Source organism: Eublepharis macularius, chromosome 2 (assembly GCF_028583425.1).
Source record: "Eublepharis macularius isolate TG4126 chromosome 2, MPM_Emac_v1.0, whole genome shotgun sequence".
Lineage (NCBI taxonomy): Eukaryota > Metazoa > Chordata > Lepidosauria > Squamata > Eublepharidae > Eublepharis > Eublepharis macularius.
This window is the reverse complement of record NC_072791.1, coordinates 130,831,353-130,844,617: the sequence shown is the minus strand read 5'-3', so window position 1 is coordinate 130,844,617 and position 13,265 is coordinate 130,831,353. Positions and strand designations below refer to the sequence as shown.

Sequence of the window (13,265 nt, the reverse complement as noted above, 5' to 3'; positions counted from 1 at the left end):
CTGGTATTGATAGAGAGAAAATATAGTTTTACAGTAATACATACAAAACTCTAGCCCTTTCTGCACCAGGGACATAACTCCTCACTATCCCAGAAGTCAAATGAAAAGGCATGGAATTGGCTTGTCTGGGACCTTTTGCACTTCTCATGTTTGGTCAGTGTGGTGCCATTCTTTTTAGTCTGCACCGTGTCAAAATGAATTGGAATTGATAAATGGTGGTGCTTTCCTCACTGATGCTGTCATCAGTGACATCACAGAGCCAGCCTCCTCTTTTTTGCACACATGATGAATCAATGCATTCCTGGATTTCTCCCTCTCAGTTGCACCAATCCTATGCAAGATTTTTTTAAAAAAAACCTCAAGTAGAATGAAAATGAAGAGAAAATTGGGAAGGAAGAGGAATGGAAAGGAGGGTGAGGGAGTGGCTGGGTAGACTACAGTGGCCAATCACAATGAACTGGGCTGACAGAGGGTGGGGGGGCAGAAGAGGGTAGAATGCTAAAAGATGGGATAAAGAGTGTGCATGGGGAAACAGCAGACTGGAAAATTATTATTTTTTTAAAGTTGGTGTATAAGCGCTCTCAGGAAAGCCACGGAAAAGCTGCATAATGGCTGGAGTGACTACTCATTGCAGCAAATCAGGTGCAGATGGTCATGAAAAAAATACTGCAGTAGGGGAACTGAATCAGAGAAATTGGCCTGTGCAGATGAGGTTACAGACTTCACAATACACAGTTTAATATCAATTTCTTTTGCTGCTTTTTGGTAATTTTCCCCAGAGTTTCACTGTCTTTTATTTATTTGCTCTTGATGGCACATTCTTCCAGTGACTTTGGCTGATTCCGCACATGTTGGATAATGCACTTTCAATGCACTTTATGAATTGTTTGAGGTGGATTTTTTGTTCCGCACACAAAAAAATCCGTTCCAAATGATCTATAAAGAGGATTGTAAGTGCATTATCCAACGTGTGCGGAATCACTCTTTGTGCTGTTATCCATATGTTCATCGTCATTCTTCTGTGCCTCCACACATGGGACTACGCAGGCACAGGCCAGCCGCCCGAAGATTCTTTACCACTTTTTTGCTCCGAAGGGGCCGTTGGTCGCGAGCGCACAGCGACCGTTTCCCGCCCAAACGGTCACGTTCCCAACGGCGAGCAATGGCCCCTTCCCTCAGTTCTCTTCTTGCCACCGCTAGAAGTGGACGCCCGCTTCGCAGCTCCATGATCGAGTGTTTTTTTCTTATTGGATATTTCGGTACTGACTTGGATTTTGGACTTGGACAACGCATCTTCTGACTGATTTGGACTAATTCTGGACTCGACCTGGCTTGTTTTGACGACGCAAAATCTCGACCGCTTATGGCTTCTTAGGCCTTATTCAAGTGCTGTGCCCAGTGCCAAATGAAAATGACCCACACTGATGGACACGATCTGTGTCTGTTTTGCCTTGGGGAGGGTCATAATGTATCAGCATGCAAGATCTGCCAGAAATTCACTCATAAAGCGAGACAGGAGAGGTCTCTGCGATTGAAAGCATCGCTGTGGCAGAAAGGGTTGGATGGTGAGGAAACGTTGAGACCCCCTTCAGTAGCGGGGAAAACTCCATTGTCCTCCCCAAAGGCCACTCAAAGCCCTGCTCCAGCCAGGAGGCATTCGAGAGCGGGCTCAGTTGTGTCTTCCAAGTCGGTAACAACATCTAGACCGACGAGTAAGAAAGCTTCGAGGGCAGGATCGGAGGTGGCAAAGTCCCCAAAGACACCCAGGGAGACGGCGCCTCCGAAATTGAATCCGACAGGAAAGTCGTTGTCGAAGCCAGGGTCGGATGGCAGCGCAGTTTCGGTGTCAGATCCGAAGAGCAAGCCAGGTTCCACACCAGATCCAACTGGCATGTCGACTCCGACGGCGGATCCGACTAGTGTATCGGCTCCGACAGCGGATCTGAAGAGTACTGCTCCTCCGAGACTGGAGGCTGGGAAGAAGTTGACGGCCAAGAGGGCTTCGGATCCGAGAGCCAGTTCGGAACCTCCGTCAAAGAAGCCGAAGAAGTCTAAACATCGACATCCTCGGTCCCCATGGCGCCGATCAGCTGATGACGTGGTGTTGGTCTCTCCACGCACACCCTTGCCTCACTTGAATTCCCCGGACCGTTCTGGCCTTGATGAGGAGGTGCTGGATCCGGGTGCATTTGTCGTGGTCTCCAGCGAGCATCGTTCCCCGTCATCGGAACCGAGCCCAACTACCCATCGTCGGATCCAACGACATTCAGCCAGAAAGCCATCTCCCACGTCTCCGGCATTGTCCACTCGGAGCTGACACCGATTGTCCGAGGAAGAGAGTGCAGGTTCGGAGCGTTCCCTGGCTTCACAACACCATCAGGCCTGTTATATTCCTGCCCCATTTTGTTGCCAGTGGAAAGGTGCGCCGACGGGGTATGACTCCTCAGATCCAAGACCATCAGCTTCCAGGCAGCATGAATGGCTACCTCCACCGTTTCCAACAGACATTCCATCAGCCCGTTTCGGATGTGGAGGAGCTTGATGTTGAGTGCTCCGAGTATGGATCCAAATCAGTGTCGGAACCGTCCCCAGATGACAACGTAGTTCCAAGTACGAGTTCCCTTTTTGAGGACCTCCATATCTACGCTGACCAGATGGCCCGCATGGCGAAGGCGTTGGAGATTGACATATCCTCCGCAGTGCCTAGGACAAAGGACAAGCTGCTGTGCCGCATCTACAGTGAGAACCCAGCAACAGTGGGCTTCCCAATGCTGGAAGGCCTGGAAGAGATAGTGGAGAAAGTGTGGAAAGTGCCTTCAGATCTGCCAGCAACATCGAAGCGTATTGAGCCGATGTTCAAGATCAAGCAAGGCACGTGGCAATCACTTGTCAAGCATCCTCCATCATCATCCCTGATAGCTGATGAAATCCAGCACAGGAGATCTGGTTCCTCCTCTGCCCCACCTGATAAGGAGGGAAGGAAGATTGATGCCCTGGGCAGACGCCAATACTCCATCTCGGCGTTGGGCCTCCGTATAGCCAACTACCAAACTATCATGGCTGGCTATCAATTATACTTGTGGGAGAAACTATCCTCTTATGTCGCTGACTTGCCTGCAGACAAGAAGGCTGTGGTGTCCCTACTGCAAAATGAAGCAGTTCACCTTTCAAAGCAGCAAATGAACGCAGGGAGCCATGCCGCAGATACTGCTGCCTGGGGTATGTCAGCTGCAGTGCTCTTGAGAAGGCACTCTTGGCTGCGATCAGCGGCTCACCCCATGGAGGTGAGAACCAAGATTGAGAATTTGCCATTTGAGGGAGATTCCCTGTTTTGCAGCATGACGGACGAGGCACTGAAAAAGAAGGAGGAGGATAGGCAGATGGCTCGGTCGTTGGGAGTGACCTTGGCTGAGAGGTCTGCATTTAAGCCACGGTATTCGACCAGATACAATCCATACCAGTATCATGGAAGATACCAGCACCGTCCCTACTTCCAACATAATCCCGCGTCCCAATGCCAGTTCACTGCTGCGCAGCAACCAAGTAGGCGTAGGCCTTTCAAACCCCGTCCATCTCATGCCCCTGCCCAGCAAAAAGATCCACAGGGAGCAGGGAGGCAGTTCTGACAGAACAAAGCAACCACAGCACTGAATTTCTCGGACAGGCTGAAGCCTTTCCTGTTTGAATGGGAGTCAATAACATCTGACTCATGGGTCTTAACAATTGTTAATAAAGGCTATGGGTTGGAATTCAGTGAACTGCCTGTGTGTATTCCACCATCAAGGGCTGTGAATAATACCTTGGTGGAATTAGAGGATGAGATCATGTCTCTGTTGGCCAAGGGTGCTGTCGAGGAAGTGGTATATGAGGAGTCTGAGAAAGGCTTCTTTTCTCGCTTCTTCCTGGTTCCCAAAAAAGATGGGGGTTTACGTCCCATTCTAGATTTAAGGAGACTTAATGCTTTTCTTAAAGTTACAAAGTTTAAGATGGTCACATTGTCTGCAGTAATTTCCTTGTTAAAGAAAGGGGCTTGGTTTGCTGTCCTTGACCTGAAGGACGCCTATTTCCATGTGGGAATACTAGAGGAACACAGAAAATTTCTGGGGTTCGTTTATACGCGAAGGGTGTTCCATTACAGGGTGCTTCCCTTCGGCCTATCTATGGCACCATGAGTATTTACTAAGTGTGTGGCGCCTGTGGTGTCTTTCCTTCGGGAGAATGGCTGTACCATCTTTCCATATCTTGATGATTGGCTTATCGTGGCAGACTCAGAGACTAAGCTGTTGCAAGATGTGGACTTAGTAGTCAGGACTTGCGAACGCTTAGGTCTGCTTGTAAATTTTGAAAAATCAAAACTGGTACCAAGCCGTAAAGTGTCTTACATTGGTGCCGTATTGGACTCGGTAAAGGGTAAAGCACTACTGCCTCAGGACAGAGCTAAGTCTCTGAGGGGATTGAGTTCCATGTTTAAAAGAAATCTTTTCCAAGCTGTGCGCACAATTCAATGTTTACTGGGTCATATGGCAGCTGCTACATCAGTCGTACCTTTTGCGAGACTGCATATGTGTCCACTTCAAAATTGGTTTGTGCAAAGGTACAATGCTCTGCAGCACCCTCCATCTCTCAAGTTCTCGATACCTAGGGTCATCCTGTCCTCCCTTGACTGGTGGCTGTCGGATGACAATTTGTTTAAAGGAACACGGTTTGGCTTTCTGCATCCTGAGGTTACAGTGACCACAGATGCATCCTTGCAGGGATGGGGGGCCTATTGTGGTTCGGTATGTGTACAAGATGTATGGTCAGAGAGAGAAAGGAACCTACATATTAATGTTCTTGAATTTAGAGCTATACGTTTTGCACTTGTGTCCCTTGCAGCACTTCTGCAGAATCGTCACGTGTTGGTACAGACGGACAACACGACTGCCATGTATTACCTAAACCAGCAAGGGGGCACAGCATCTATGATTCTCTGCAGGGAGGCCACTCTCATTTGGCAATGGGCGGTTCAGAATGGTGTGATGCTTCGGGCTATACACGTAGCGGGATCAGACAATGCTCGGGAGGATGCCCTCAGCAGAGTACTCATGTTGGACCACGAGTGGGAACTAAACGTAAAGTACATTGGGTCGATCTTCCAGATGTGGGGCCAACCGAGCATAGATGTGTTTGCAACGTCAGCAAACACCAAGGCCCAAATATTTTGTTCAAGGGCAGGGAGCGACCCCCCTCTCTATTGGGGATGCCTTCCAATTTATGTGGACCCACAAGTTGCACTATATGTTTCCACCATTCCCACTGATACCAAGGGTGTTGTGCAAAATAGAGAACAACAATACAGATTGCATTCTGGTGGCACCCTTCTGGCCCAGGCAGGTGTGGTTTCCAAAGCTGTTGCAGCTGTCCAAACAGATATATGTGAGTCTGCCTCCCTGGCAGGATATCCTGGTGAACGGGAATCTGTTTCACCACGAGCCCAAGAAATTACACCTGACTGTTTGGCGGATACGACCCCGCCTGTAGACTATTCTGAGCGAGCGGAGGAAGTTTTGTTAAATGCAAGGAAACCCTCCACGAGGCAGTCTTACGGGGCCAAGTGGCTTAGATTTGAGACTTGGGCAGTCTCGAAGAATGTAGTGCCTTCTAGTTGCCCTTTAGGGTTGATTTTTGACTACTTATGTCATCTAAAGGACCAAGGGCTTAAGTTTACCTCCTTAAAAGTGCACCTTGCGGCTGTTTCCGCATTTCATGATCAGGTTGACGGCCATACAGTGTTCTCGCATTACAAGTCTCGTCAGTTTCTAAAAGGAATGTTTAATCTATACCCACCTGTGTCACCACCAGTGCCTCAATGGCCTCTATCCCTGGGGGTCTCAAGGTTGATGCTACCGCCCTTTGAACCGGTAGCTACGTGCCCCTTGGACTTATTGTCTTATAAAATGGCATTTCTGGTGGCTGTTACGTCTACTAGGAGGGTCAGCGACTTAACAGCGCTTAGGGCTGACCCTCCATTTCTACGCTTTCATACTAATAGGGTGGTTCTGCGACCATGCCTTAAGTTCCTGCCCAAGGTGGTGTCTGCTTTCCACCTGTCACAAGAAATCACGTTGCCTGTGTTCTTTCCACAGGCATCTACTAAAGGAGAAAAGGCCCTTCACACATTAGATTTGAGGAGGGCTTTAGCCTTTTATTTAGACAGGACAAAAGATTTCCGTAATAGTCCCCATCTTTTTGTCTGTTTTGGAATTAAAGACAAAGGGCACAAGGCATCGTCACAGACAGTGTCACGATGGATAGTGTCGGCCATTAGTAAAGCCTATGCTCTGGCCAGGGTAGATTGTCCATTGGTGATCAAGGCCCATTCCACACGATCTCAAGCATCTTCATCAGCCTTTATCAGGGGTGTGCCGTTGACTAACATTTGTAAAGCGGCTACGTGGTCATCTGCTGAAACTTTTGTGAAACATTATGCTATGGATGTCAATGCAGAGCAAGATGTTGCAGTAGCAAGGGCTGTTCTTCACTCCTTGTTCTCGAAAGAGGACTCTAGAATGTTTTACTCCAATGATGGAGAATCGCATTTTGTGAAAATATGTTTGTTTGTTTTTAATAAAATTTTTATTGGTGAGTGAAAAAACAAGAGAAAAGAATTTTCCAAATTTAGCGCATATAATCCCATTTTCCCCCTTACTCTATCCCCCACCCTTTTCCTCCCCCCTCCCTATTGACTTCCAACAGCTTTCCAACCCTTAACCTTTCTTATTACTTAAATCTATTTCATTTATATTTTCCTACCACCTATAAATCATAATATCTCTTACTCTAAGCACATTCTTATTCTTTTACATAAACGCTATCAAACATACTATCAATATAGTATATATCATATCAATATAGCATAACAATATGGTATAGTATATAGCAGGGATCTCAGTGTCTCTTCCTTTAAACATATTCTTTTTCTTTTCTTTTAGACATATATTCCATCAAATATACTATCAATATAGTATATATTATAAAACATATATTGTATGCTATGCCACCAATGTAGCACAGCACACAACACAATATAACACAACCACATAATATATTATAATATAAAGTCTAATCCACTAACCCATTATTTTATATTATATATCATGTATTATATACCTCATTGATATATCTGTTTGACCATTGTCATTCTCCCTTATATTCAACGTAAAGTTCACTTAAATGTTACATTAGCTTAGATTATAATTACATTCCCCCTAAATGGTAAGATCCCTTCTCTCTTCCCCTTACAACATTATTCTTTAAAAATTTTCAAACTGCCACAGTTCTCCTTTTACATCCCATTTTTTTTCCAAAAATTGTTTCAATTTTCCCCAATCAACTATGCATTGTCCTAGGTCAAGATCTTTAAGTTTCCTTGTCATTTTGTCCATTTCCGCCATGTACAGCAATTTGTAAATCCAGTCTTCTACAGTTGGTATTTCTTGTGTCTTCCATTTCTGCGCATACAAAAGTCTTGCCGCTGCAGTCATGTAAAATAACAATGTTCTATACTGCATTGGAACTGCCTCCATTCCCAAGTTCAGTAGCAACAATTCTGGGTTCTTATTTATTTGTATTTGTAAAATCTCGTTAATTGCTTCAATTATTTCACCCCAGTACTGTTTGGCTACTTCACATGTCCACCACATATGATATAGTGATCCTTCATGCTTTTTACATTTCCAGCATTTGTCTGACATATTAGTATTTCCTAGCGCAATTTTCTTTGGTGTTAAATACCATCTGTAAATCATTTTGTACACATTTTCTTTAATGTTCGTACAAGTTGAGATCTTCACTGTATTTTTCCATAGGAACTCCCATGCCTCCATCGTTATTTCTTTATGAAAATTTATTGCCCACTTCACCATCTGGACTTCTACTGTTTCGTCCGCCGTAACCCATTTTAAAAGTAATTTGTAAATCTTAGATATTTCTTTCTTGCCTTCTTGAAATATCACTTCCTCTAACTCCGAATTTTCCAATCTTATACCTCCTCTCAGGCAGTCCGCATTGTAAAGATCTCTGATCTGTCTGTACTGAAACCATCCATAACTAGGAAACAATTCTTCTTCTGTCTTTATTCTCAGCTTTGAATATTGTATTTGTGTAATCTCCTTGTGAGTTAGGCATTGCTGTTCGTTATCAACAGTTCTCGGATCTATTACTTCATACGGAACCACCCATGAAGGAATTCCGTCTTCCATATACACCTTATATTTCTTCCAGACCGTGAAGAGGCTTCTCCGAATATAGTGATGCAAAAACATAGAGTCCGCTTTTACTTTGTCATACCACATGTATGCGTGCCATCCAAATATTTTTTTATGTCCTTCCAGGGCCAGCAACTTGCAATTTTTTAACGTTATCCAGTCTTTCAACCATACAAGACATACTGCCTCATGATACAGTCTTATGTTGGGCAGTTGCAAGCCACCTCTTTCCTTTGCATCTTGTAGAACCTTCATTTTCACTCGTGGTTTCTTGCCTGCCCACACAAAGTCTGAGATTTTCCTTTGCCATTTATCAAATTGTTTGGAGTCTCGAATAATTGGTATAGTTTGCAACAAGAACATCACACTTGGTAAGACATTCATTTTTACTGCTGCAATTCTTCCCAGCCATGATAAATTCAATTTGTTCCATTTTATTAAGTCTCTCTCTATTTGTATCCACAGTTTCTCATAATTATTTTTGAACAAATCTATATTTTTCGCAGTCAGTTCAATGCCAAGATACTTTACTTTATTAGTCACCTCACAGTCTGTTGTCTCCATTAGCTCTTGCTGCTTCTGTTTAGTCATGTTCTTACATAAAATCTTTGACTTCTTTTTGTTCACATAAAATCCAGCCAAATCTCCAAATACTTTTATTTTCTCTATTACCTTTGGCATATTTTCGATTGGATCCTCTACTATTAACATTATATCATCCGCAAAAGCTCTGACCTCGTAGGAAAACTCTTTTATTTTCATACCTCGGATTGTGTCATCCTCACGTATTTGGATCATCAATATTTCCAAAATCAGAATAAACAACAATGGAGACAAAGGGCAACCCTGTCTAGTTCCTTTGTTGATTTTCAATTTTTTTGTCAAGTCCTCATTCACTATGATTGCTGCACTCTGGTCTCTATAAATTTCCTTGACTGCTTGTATGAACTTTTCTCCCATTTGCAGCTTTTCCATGGTAGCAAACATAAAGTCCCAGTTCAGATTGTCAAATGCTTTTTCCGCGTCTACAAAGAAAAAACCAACCTCTCTGTCACAGTGCTTATCATAGTATTCAGTAGCGTTTATTACTGTCCTTAAATTGTCTTTAATTTGTCTGTTAGGTAAAAATCCTGCCTGTTCTTCGGCAATGAATTCCGACATCCATCCTTTCAACCTCTCTTCCAACACCTTTGCAAATATTTTATAATCATTATTCAACAACGAGATTGGTCTATAATTTTTGATATTAGTCAAATCTTGACCTTCCTTCGGAATCAGCGATATGTTGGCTTCATTCCATGAATCAGGAATCCTTTGACCTTGCATCACTCCATTCATTGCCTCTTTCAGGAAAGGCGCCAGTTCGTTAGCCATCACTTCATAAAACTTTGCCGTTAGTCCATCTGGTCCTGGCGCCTTTCCTATTTTCGTTGATTGTATAGCTTCCTTTATTTCTTCTTCCGTCACTTCCTTATTTAATTTCTCTTTCCATTTTTCAGGAATTGTTGGAATTTTCATCTTCTCTAAATATTCCGCTATTGAATCTTTGCTCACTTCTTTTTTTTTGGTACAGTTTTGCATAGAACTTAAAAAAGGCTCTACTAATAGCCGCTTGGTCCATGAGCACCTTATCATCTTCTAGGATTTTGCTTATAGTTTTCTTCTCCTTCCTTTTTTTTAATTGCCACGCCAAATATTTCCCGGGTTTATTTGCGCCTTCAAACGACCTCTGATTCATCCTCTTTAAATTCCACTCTAGTTCTTTGTTGTCCATTGCCGTCAATTGTTCCTGCAGAATTTTAATATCCTGATATATTTTCTTTTTCCCCGGTCTTTTCTTAAGTTGTATCTCTTTGGCTTTTATTTTATCCAAAATTTCAGATCTCTTTTCCTCCTTTTTCCTCCTACTTCTTGCATTTAAGTCTATTAGTATGCCTCTTATCACCGCTTTATATGTATCCCATACTTTGTTAGTCGGCACTTCTTTATTCAGGTTATATTGTATGAAAAATTTGGTCTCCCTTCGTAGCAACACAATATTTTCTTCTATTTGTAACAAGTCCTCATTTATTCTCCATCCTTTTCTTTTGTTATTTTTCCCAAATCTCCACATAATTGGATTATGATCTGAGCCTACCTTTGGCTTTATCTCCACCTCTCTAATCCATAGTGCCAGTTCTTTAGAGGCCCAGATCATATCTATTCTTGATAGTGTGAAATGTCTTGCAGAGTAAAATGTATATTGTCTGTTTTTAGGGTATTGTCTCCTCCACACGTCTTCTAAACTTTCTTGTTCCTTAAGCATAAAAAATGCCTTTGGTAATAGTCCTCCTTTTTTGTGAGCAGCTTTGGACTGCTTGTCCTCTTCCAAATTTGTAACTCCATTGAAGTCACCCGCCAAAATTATGTGATCATAGGTCAGTTCATCTAATTGTTTCTCTAGGTCCTTAAAAAAATTTTCTTTTACGCCATTAGGTGCATAAATCCCAATCATCAGCATCTTCTTAGAATTCCAAATAATTTCCACTGCTAAATATCTGGCTTCTGCATCTTTTAAAACTAGTCTGGGCTACAATTCATCTTTTATATACAATACAACTTCCCTCTTTTTCTTTTTAGAAGCGGCAACGAATTCTTTTCCCAATTTAACAAATTTCAAATATTTTTCATCTTTCTTTCTAATATGCGTCTCTTGCAGACAGACTATATTACATTTTTGTTTTGATAGCCAGTGGAAAGTAGCCTTGTGTTTACAGGGTGAATTTAGTCCATTAACATTCCAAGATATAACTTTACACTCCATGATCACTTTCTTATAGTTTTTGGTAAGTCCTTTTCATTTTCCCTAATAAAAGTCTCCATCTCGTGGCCAGATCTGATGCTCTTTCTTACTCCACCAAACTCAAATGTCAGTCCTTCTGGTATTTCCCATCTATATCTAATTTTCAACTCCTTTAGCATCTGAACCAGTTCTCTATATTTCTTCCGCTCGAGTAGCACCGATCTGGGCAACTCTTTCATGATTCTCACCACTTTTCCATCGACTTCTAATGGATCCTGAAACTGTTTGCTCACAATCAGTTCTCTTGTATTTCTAGTCGTAAATTGGACAATCATATCCCTTGGTAATTTCCTCTGAGCTGCAAATCTGGAATTAATTCTATACAGCACATCCAAGAAAGCTGCAATTTCTTCCTCTTCTTTCCCCAGGTATTCTGCCAAAATTTCTGTAATCTGGTCTTGGGCTGAATTTCCCTCTACTTCTGGGATCGCACGAAATCTTAATTGCTTTTCCATTTGTTTACATTCTGCAACGGCCATTCTGTCTCTCATTCCTCTCATTTCAGTCTTTTGCACGTCTGCTAAAGTTTCTACAGTTCCCTCTACTACATTGACTCTGTTGTGTAGCTTGTAGGTCATTTTGTATTTTATCCATACCGTTTGTCAGTTCTGCCATTTCCAATTTAAGTGTCTCTTTAAAGTCTTTTAATTCTTTCGGCATCTCTAGCATCATGTCCTTAAGCTCTTTATTTCCCTCTGAAACTTTTTTATCCAGGTTCTCCATCGTGGTTTGCCACTCTTTCTTCAACATCGTGGGGCTAGCTCTGCTTCGCTCCCACGAGTCTGCCCTTTTCCTTAAATCTGTGACGCTGATTTGATACTTTCTTTTATTTTTAAAAATTCAATTCCAGGTTTTTTTTGTCAAACGCTATTTTAAACTGTCCAAAATGTTGGGCGTTTTTTCTCTAAGGTTTTATACTGAAGCACTCACCCTTACCTTCTTTAAAGATGGCCTACTTCCGTTCTCATTGAAGTCACCGCTTGCCCTGTTTCAAAATGGCGTCACCCTACTTCCGGCGTTTAGAAAGAGAGTCCTTCTCCCTCGTCTCTTTATGGTTCTGACGTATTTCCTGTTCCTTTACGTTTCACAGCAGTTTTCGCGATTTTTAAGCTTTCTCACAGTCCATTATCTCTTCCCCGCCACAGGTATGTAAACAATAATCCAATTTCCGTGCTAACTTCTCCTTACAAAATCACTTTTCAAATTTTTTCTTGCCGGAATCTTCCCCCTTATATAACTAGTCTGTTGCAGTTCTTAAATCCACGTTAGCCACTTATTTCTTTTTATAATCTGTCCCATACTGAGAGATAGAGATCTTTACCTCCTTTAGCGTTATTCTTGGGTTGTATTCGCTGCTTCTGTTATCTGATCGAATTCCGTCCCTTTGCTGTTTAAGTGAAGCTTGGGCATGTAGGTCTTATGCCAGAATTTGACTCCAGAGCCACTGCAGAGATCTTGGCAACCTTTCTTTGGGTGGGGCCTCAAGGGCGGGTGGGAGTTCGTTGTGTAGAACCCCCCCTCACCCAAGATCAATGCGCCCTCAGGTTCTTGAGCGTTCTCGCCTGTTCTCCGCCTGAGAACAGGTGGCTGCGGGCAATTTGTGCCCCTCCAGCCTTCCAAACAGTGGCACGGTCAGCTCAGCTCTTAGAGCTGCGTCAGACCTTCATGGATCCCAAACCGGAAGTCCGCATTTTGTGAAAATATGTTTATTGAACATGGTTACTTATCTTGTTGTTCCTGTTACATATGGTTATTGTATGTAATAAAATCGAGTTGGACTTCACCCCGCCTCCTTATTGTCTGAAGCTTGGTACTCTCCCATGTGTGGAGGCACAGAAGAACGACGATGAAAACAGGGTTAACATACCTGTAACTTTTGTTCGAGTTATTCTGTGCTGACACACATCCCTCCCTCCTGCCCCGCTGTGAATTCCAGAAATACTACCTTCATGTACTGGGTAGCGGCAGCAAGGGAGAACTGAGGGAAGGGGCCATTGCTCGCCGTTGGGAACGTGACCGTTTGGGCGGGAAACAGTCGCTGTGCGCTCGCGACCAATGGCCCCTTCGGAGCAAAAAAGCGGTAAAGAATCTTCTGGCGGCTGGCCTGCGCCTGCGCAGTCCCATGTGTGTCAGCACAGAAGAACTCGATGAACAAAAGTTACAGGTATGTTAACCCT

The 13,265-nt window shown here is 43.2% G+C and overlaps 1 protein-coding gene across 3 annotated transcripts in view; it reads left to right on the top strand.

Annotated features, from left to right (window-relative positions):
* Positions 1-13,265, top strand: part of IGSF22 (immunoglobulin superfamily member 22) — a 92,661-nt gene that overhangs the window by 28,715 nt on the left and 50,681 nt on the right. The window lies entirely within an intron of this gene.